The sequence below is a fragment of the Triticum aestivum genome, chromosome 5A (assembly GCF_018294505.1).
Source record: "Triticum aestivum cultivar Chinese Spring chromosome 5A, IWGSC CS RefSeq v2.1, whole genome shotgun sequence".
NCBI classification, from domain to species: Eukaryota; Viridiplantae; Streptophyta; class Magnoliopsida; order Poales; family Poaceae; genus Triticum; species Triticum aestivum.
The window spans coordinates 43,250,603-43,259,187 of record NC_057806.1 but is presented as its reverse complement, the minus strand read 5'-3'; positions in this window follow the sequence as shown (position 1 = coordinate 43,259,187).

The window sequence follows — 8,585 nt, the reverse complement described above, 5'->3', positions numbered from 1 at the left end:
TCTTCAGGTGAATATCATCATGACGCCACCTGTAAAGAATAGGAACCCCAGATCAAATTCCTCATACGGACCAAATTCCTCATATGGATCAAAGTCCTCATATGAATATCATCGTGCTAACCCGTCTATTTCGTAGGGAAGATCTAAGGATTATGGATATGTGCATTATTCTTAAAATCATTATGTCCATAAGTCCTTGAAGAATTTCTCTACATACTCTTATGCTTACTCTAACCCCTCTTATGTGAAACGAAATGGATTGCCTTCTATGCCATCCTTCTCGTATGAAGCTCGTAGAATGATGAACTCTTTGCCACCCCTTCAGATGTGGGTGGTGAAGAAAAAGAACTAATCTCTTTTGCAGGGTCAGGTCTCCAGACGCACGTAATCGTCTATAGAATTTACTGGAGACCTGAGCATGCCTGATAGGACGCAGGCTAATCATGAAGAAATGAACTTTCATTTCTCACGTCCTCATATTGCTTTATCAGTTCTTTTACTTGATGAAATTAATCTGATGAATTGATGTCATATTCTTCACTAATGAAATATATGAGTTTGTAAGCTGCACTAATTCATCTGCAGGATGATCATCCCAAAGCCACTGAGTGGGTCCTCTATAGTGGATATACAAACCACATGACTGGTGACAAGAATCTATTGATGGATGCTCCATTATCTCTGTCGCATCTGAAGCATATCATCTTTGCTGACAAAGGCAAAAGTCAGGTATTGGGTCTAGGTAAGGTTGCGATTACAAAGGATCGACACATGGACAAGGTCATGCTTGTTGATTCCTTAGGATACAATCTTATGTCTGTCTCAATGCTTTGTGATCTTGATATGGTTGTTGTCTTTGGCAAGTTCCGTTGTGTTGTGGTTATGGAAGCTGACACTTCCAAAGTCTTCGAAGGCTTTAGGAGAGGAGACCTGTATATTGTTGATTTCTCTATAGGACCACAATCAGCCGTGTGCTTACTTGCAAAAGCTTCAGAAGGCTGACTCTGGCATCGACGACTTGGTCATGCAGGCATGAGGAATTTGCACACGCTTGCAAAGAAGAAGCATGTCGTTGGCATCGAGAATGTCAAATTTCTCAAGGATCACCTATGCGGAGCTGGTGAAGCTGGGAAGATGACGAAGGCCAAGCATCCAGCGAAGACTATCATGACCACCACTCGCCCGTTTGAATTGCTTCACATGGATCTCTTTGGTCCTATCATTATTCTGCTATTTCAAATGAAGCATCTCAATATGGCTTTGTTATTGTTGATGATTATTCTCGCTACACATGGGTACACCTTGTTACTTACAAACATGAAGTGCATGAAGTCTTCAAATGATTTTCCTCGAGGGCTTCAACCAACTTTGGTGTGAAGATCAAGCACATCAGAAGTGACAATGGCACTGAGTTCAAGAATTCTGGTCTCAATGAATATCTTGATGAACTTGGAATTACTCATGAGTTATCTGCTCCTTACACTCCTCAGCTGAATGGCGTCGTGGAGTGCAAGAACAGGACTCTTGCTGAGATGGCTCGCAAAGAGAGCACCTACCTACTGTGATAGATGAACTAGCACCTGAGGAAATTATCAAGTTCAAGACTACTGAGGATGTCATTCCTACTGAAGAATCTGCTGAAGAATTCATTCCAGAACATGAAGAACGTCGGGCTAATGCACCTGAAGAAAATGCTGAAGAAAATGATGCTGAAGAAAACGCTGATCAAATTCTTCAACGACAACCAGCTCATCCTCGCATTGCAAAAGAAGTCCAAGTTGAAAAGATCATCAATGACATCAAAGCGCCAGGTCCTCTCACACGCTCAAAAGCTTCACATTTGTCTAACTTTTGTGGGCACTATGCTTTTGTCTCTATTACAGAGCCCATTAAGGTAGATGAAGCATTTCTGAAGCATGAGTGGATTCAGGCCGTGCAAGAGGAATTACATCAGTTCGAGCTTAACAATGTCTGGGAACTGGTCAAACGTCTAGATCTTCACAAGCACAATAGCATCGGCACAAAGTGGATCTACCGCAACAAGCAAGATGAAAATGGCCTTGTGGTGAGGAATAAGGCACGGCTTGTAGCTCAAGGCTACACACAGGTTGAAGGAATTGATTTCGATGAAACTTTTGCACCTGTTGCTAAACTTGTGGCTATTCGCATATTACTTGCTTATGCTAACCATCATGATATCACTTTATATCAAATGGATGTGAAAAGTGCATTCCTCAATGGTAAGCTTGAGGAAGAAGTATATGTTGCTCAACCCCCAGGTTTTGAAAATCCAAAGAATCCTGACAAAGTCTTCAGACTCAACAAGGCCCTCTATGGCCTCAAGCAGGCCCCACGGGCTTGGTATGATACCTTGAAGGAACTCTTCATGAAGAAAGGCTTCAAACCCGGTTCACTCGACCCTACTCTTTTCACTAAATCTTATGATGGTGAATTGTTTGTGTGCCAAGTATATGTTGATGATATTATCTTTGGCTGTACTGACCAACGTTATAGTGATGAATTTGCCTATATGATGAGTGAAGAATATCAAATGTCTAGGATGGGAGAGTTGAAATTCTTCTTAGGTCTTCAAATTCGTCAACAACACAATGGCATATTCATATCTCAGGAGAAATACCTCAAGGATGTACTGAGGAAATTCGGCATGCAAGATTGCAAAGGCGTCAAAATTCCTATGCCCATAAATGGCCATCTGTGCACTGATGAAAATGGTATTGAATTCAATCATAAGGTATACCGCTCCATGATAGGTTCCTTATTGTATTTATGTGCATCTAGGCCAGATATAATGCTTAGTGTTTGCATGTGTGCCCGATTTCAAGCTACGCCGAAGGAATCACACCATAAGGCTGTGAAGCATATTCTTTGATATCTAGCTCACACACCAACACTTGGATTATGGTACCCCAAGGGCTCGGCTTTTGATCTCATTGGATATTCTGACTCTGACTATGCTGGTGATCGTGTGGACCGCAAGTCAACATCTGGTAATTGTCATTTCCTCGGACGATCTTTTGTCTGTTGGTCCTCAAAGAAGCAGAACTGCGTATCACTATCTACTGCTGAAGCTGAGTATGTTGCCGCTGATTCTTGCTGTACCCAATTGCTATGGATGAAGCAAACTCTTAAGAACTACGGTGTTAACATGAAGAATGTGCCTCTCTTTTGTGACAATGAGAGTGCCATCAAGATTGCTCACAACCCAGTTCAGCACTCGAAGACAAAGCACCATTCAGATTCGCCATCATTTTCTTCGTGATCATGTGTTGAAGGGCGACATTTCTATTGAGCATGTGAAGACTCAAGAACAGATAGCCGATATCTTCACAAAGCCCTTGGATGAGAAGAGATTTAGCAAGTTGCGGTGTGAGCTAAATATCCTAGAATCTTCGAATGTTCTTTGAAAAGGACACTCATCCTAACACTTATGCAAAATTGATGACTTAGATGTGCAACACATGAAGAAACGTTTTTCTTCAATCAATGAAGAATAACACTCTGAGTGTGAAGAAATTAATGAAGAATTTGATTCTCAGAACCCTACGATAATTGTACGCGGTGTCTGAAATCATCATTCTTATACGGTGAGTCACGCCACCACCAAAAGTTGAAATTCCTCAAATTATTCATATTCTTCAACTTTGCATAATCTTCATTGTTTTCATCGTTTTTCTTCATTGGCTATATATATATATGAGTTTATGTCCTCTACAGCATTCACTTATTGTTATTTTTTCAAATAGGTTTTCTGCTAAGTGAATGTGATCGGACCCTTCCCCTCTATGCTATACTCAACCCAATCTGTTCACAAATTTTTCATGTGCGTTCTATTTGAAACTCGTTCAAAATCTTAACTGTGTCCTTGTGAGCTAAAGAAATTACGAACGGAACTTTAAAATCTATCTTATCGAAATTTTCAGCTTTGCCGCTCAAACCGTTCTGCATCCCACGATACACTTATTCACTCACCCACGATCTAACACGATCTCCACCTCTCACTGCGTGGGTGCCACATGTCATGCGAATTAGAAGGGTCAGGGGCACGTTCGTCCAATTTCTTTGGGCGAACAGTTTTTCACCGTGGCTATAAATACCCCTCCTTCCCTTCCTCACTTCTTTTACTCCGCTCGATCTTTCTCCAGCTCGAGCTTCTCAAACCCTAGCTCCGCCGCTACTTCATCGCCGCCGGTGAGGAAGAGCTTCACTATCTCGACCTCGTCGCCGACGTACTCGCGCCGACCGCGGAAATTTTCACTCCGCCGTCGCCGTAGCCATCTTCCCCCGCCGAGTTAGGGCGTGGAAAATCTACACAGACGAACTTCACCTCTACACTTCACTGTTCATCGTGTTCTTCATCCAGGGTAATTAAAAGTTACTTTTACTATCCTCATTGATTCGAATGATTATCTACAAAATCTTCAAAAGTGTTTTTCTTCATATCTTCACACACTGAACACCTCACAAATCATCTGTTCTCGATTCGTTTCTCTAAGCCATGTTTTTCTTCAAAATTCCTCAAATGTGTGGATTTTTAATCTACACATCTCTGGAACCTAAGACAAAGAACGCTTAGCGAAATTCCTCAAGACTCATATGGTCAAATTCCTAAAACTTGTTCTTTTTGAAAAACATTCTGAGAACGCATATGACCTCTCCAAATTCCTCGCAACTATACTCTGTTCACAGGTACACATGTCAGCTGCTGAATGACTAGGTTCTCATCAACTTAACTCATTTGCAGCGTTCCTTGAAGAAAAGTTGCATACTTCTTCAGAGAATTCAATTGTTCAAATTCCTCAACTGAAGAAAATGGCTGATGGTAAGAAGCCACAGAAGGGAGGAAAGAAGCCTGAGGTAAATACAGCGTTTGAGATCCCTAATGACATATATGCTGGATACTGCACACCTACTGAGGAAACCAAGAATGAGCGCAAAGTGCGTAAACAAAGGATAGAGATGAGATGGGCAAGAGAATGGAGGGAGTACAGATATGTCACTCCTAAGTACATCAAGAAATTGACACTCAATCCTCCATGCCCAAAGAGCTCCATAGGCACCTGGCCAAATAGCAGATCCCACCAGCCTCAAGCGCGGTGAGGACTATCCTGATGAATGGGCCAAGCGCCAAGCCAAGCTGGCTAAGCAAGCCAGAGAAGCAGTGAGGAAATTCAATGAAGACTCTGCTGCTGCTGTTGCCTCTGCTGTCAAGCCAAAGAAGGCTATGTCTAAGAAGCCTGCGCGCAGGCCAAGTTCCTCAGCAATGCCCTCACGACAAATTCCTCATGCTGCTCCCGTTCCTCCAAAGTCCTCATCTCCTCCGCCAAAGCCTTCAGCTGTTTCGACTAAATCCTCAGCACCTGTGCATCTCGCCTCGTGCCAAAGGATTGCCGGCATCTCCATTGCCTCAGGTGTCTCAGCTAGTTCCTCAGCTGCACCAAGTTCCTCAGCTGGCTCCTCACTGCTGAAGACAAAGGCCACTGTTGGACGAGGTCCTCGTCCAAGTCCTCAAAAAAAGCGAGTCGCTTTCCAAGTGTCGTCTGATAAAGACGAAGCTGATGATGATGAACTTGCAGAAATCATCAAAGACAGGCAAGTCAGGGCCGCTAGAGCCAAAGGATCAGAGGTTCCACTGCTTTTGGATCCCAAGCTGATCCTCAGCTACATTGATGATTGGCACAAGGACCCCAACACTCCCTTGCCTGATTTCAAGCTGACTCCTGGCCAGAGTCACATGCTGACCCACTTCATTCAAGAAGAAAAGTAGAAATTTGAGAAGGCCAGGCAGATCAAGAAAGCGTAGTACAAGAAAGAGCGCTATCTGAAGAAAAACATTGTCTCTATGACAACTGAAGAACTTGCAACTATTCAGACTAAGATTAAGAAACTCAGTGATGACTTTGACGCATATCATGCTGATTGGCTTGGAGCCAAGGTTCGTTTTGTGAAACTTGCGGATAACTTCACTTCCAATGTTGCAGCCCCAACGCAACAGGAAATTCCTCAGGCTAAAGCATCTGCTCAGCCTACTGAAGAAAATGCCAGCACCGCTGATGACAATCAGGCCGCTGAAGAAAATGTGAGTTCCAGGGCTGATGACTGCATTCCAGTCGCTGAAGAAATTGCCAGGGCACCCACTAGTGGTGTGCCTGAAGAAACTGAAGAACTCAGGGCAACTGCTACAGTTGTGCCTGAAGAAAATCAACCAGATTCCTCAACTGCTCCTGCACCAACTTCAACTCCAATCCTTCCATCTGTATCAGATGTGAAGAAGATCAAGGCTGCAGAGCGTGCTGCAGTGAAGAAAAGAAAAGCATCAGCTGCTTCAGATTCTTCAGCTCCAAAGAAAATGAAGCCTACGACAAGTTCATTTGCAAATCCGATTGATATTGTTCCCATCTCAACCAGACCATCAAAGGACCTTGTTCCTTTTGATAAAGAATATGTGATCCCCAGCGGATCTGATGAAGAAACTCCTTCTGCTGCTTCGTCTGAACCGTTGGATGAAGAAATTAAAGTGGATGCGATCCCTTTAACACATATCATCTCCTCGCCTATGCCTCAGTTCACAGCTGAAGAGGCTGGCCTTGAAGAAATGGAAGATGAAGATGTGGACATTGGCTGCTCCACACCCGTAATCAGTGATGAATTCTGGGAAAGTCAGCATCCAAACTCACCAATGTTCACCCCTCTACAGCAAATTCCTCAGTCCCCCACACAAACTGTACATATGGGCTCTGAAGAAACTCATCCCAATGCATCTGTCCATGAGGAAATTCCAGCCACTAGCGCTGAAGAAATTGCTGCTGCTGAACAACCAATGATGCAGACTGCCACTGAGGAGAAACCAGAAATTCCTCAACCTGAAGAACCTACGATTGAGATTCCTAAGGTCGTGATGCAACTCACTGACACTCCTCTGCCGAAGCCAAAGGATCCATTCTCACGCAAGCAAAAGTTCAAGGCTGATGATTTCTTCGGTGAGCACGTATTCTTCAAAGATTACAACCCATATGACTCTGCTCGCATTAGGAAGAGGCGTTTCTGGACTGCTAGTCAAGCCAATTTCTATTCCTCAGTGCTGTTCAAAAAGGAGAAGATCTTCTACCATGAGCATATTCCTCACGTGGATATGGAATCTCTGTCGTGTTTCGCACCAATCCTCAGTGTTCTTCACGATGCTGGACTGCTAAACTTTTGCTCTGTCATCTACGATTGGAATGAAAAACTGATTCTTCAATTCTATGCAACGCTGCACATCACCGGAGATGCTGAAGATGTGAATTTATGGGTGCTGGAGTGGATGTCTGAAAACACTCACTACACTGCACCAACCTCTGAATGGCTTCGTGCTCTACCACTCAGTCCTCCCCTTGAAGAAGCTCGCTGCATCTACAGTGAACCTGAGCTCATACATCATTACATGCAGGTGCTGATGAAACCTTTGAAGCCAGGTCAGGCACCAAGAACCAAATTCCTCGTGAAGGAATTGTTGTACGTGCCCAGAACTGTCTATCGTATTCTTACGAGGACAATCAGTCCCACCAAGGCCATGACTCATCTGATGAGGAAATTGTTGGCATCATGAAGAATCTGGTATTCAACATCGTTCATGACATTCCTGTCAATTATCATGATTTCTTCATGAGGACTATGGCCAATGTTGCACTGTCTCTATTTGAGCTGAAGCCTTATGCACCTTGGATTATGAGATTCCTCAGGACAAGATCTTCACTCAACTACAAAGCTGATTTCCAGAATCACCTCGGCTATTTGCCCCCAATTGAAGTCCTCAAGCAGACATATTCCTCAGTTGATGGAAAGGGCAAGGCACCAGCTGTAAATAGATGAAGGCATTCGTCCATTGGATGGTTAGTTTTGCAAAGCTGCATCTTATTTCACCAATGATGACTCTGCCACACATGACTCTGCCAATGCACCAAAGTCCACTCCTCAAGCCACTGCTCCGCGCGTGATGACTGACCGTGAACTTCTGCTTAGTCTTCACCAGAAGGTGGATCGAAATCACAAATGGGTTAAGCGTCAGTTTGGTTCACTTCTTCACAACATGACTGCCACACACAATGCAGTGAAGAAAAACCACTGCTACCTCCATCAAGTCTTCGGTCGCACTTGGGCAATCCTGTCACATCTGTATGGTGAAGAACATCTGAAGCACATGGGTCTCAAAGAAGATTTTGACTGGTCTGCACCTCCACCGAAGAAATTCAAGAAGGTCAAGGTTCCTTCTCTGGTGGCCAGCTCATATTCTTCATCGCGCGACACTGATGAACATGAAGATTTGGACGACACTGCGGCAGGCCCTACATCAACCAACGACCCCAACAACGCTGGCGCTCCTTCATCAACATGATTATCTTTAGGGGCGTTAGTCCTCATTTTTGATCCCTTTGGTCATTCGATGACAAAGGGGGAGAAATATGAGTTAGTCTTCAAGCGGGTCTACTAGTGTATGAATTACAAGATATAGGGGGAGATCTCCATGATTCAACTCTTCAAGTGTGCATTGCTTCAAAAGCAAATTCCTTACTATGCACATCTTCAGG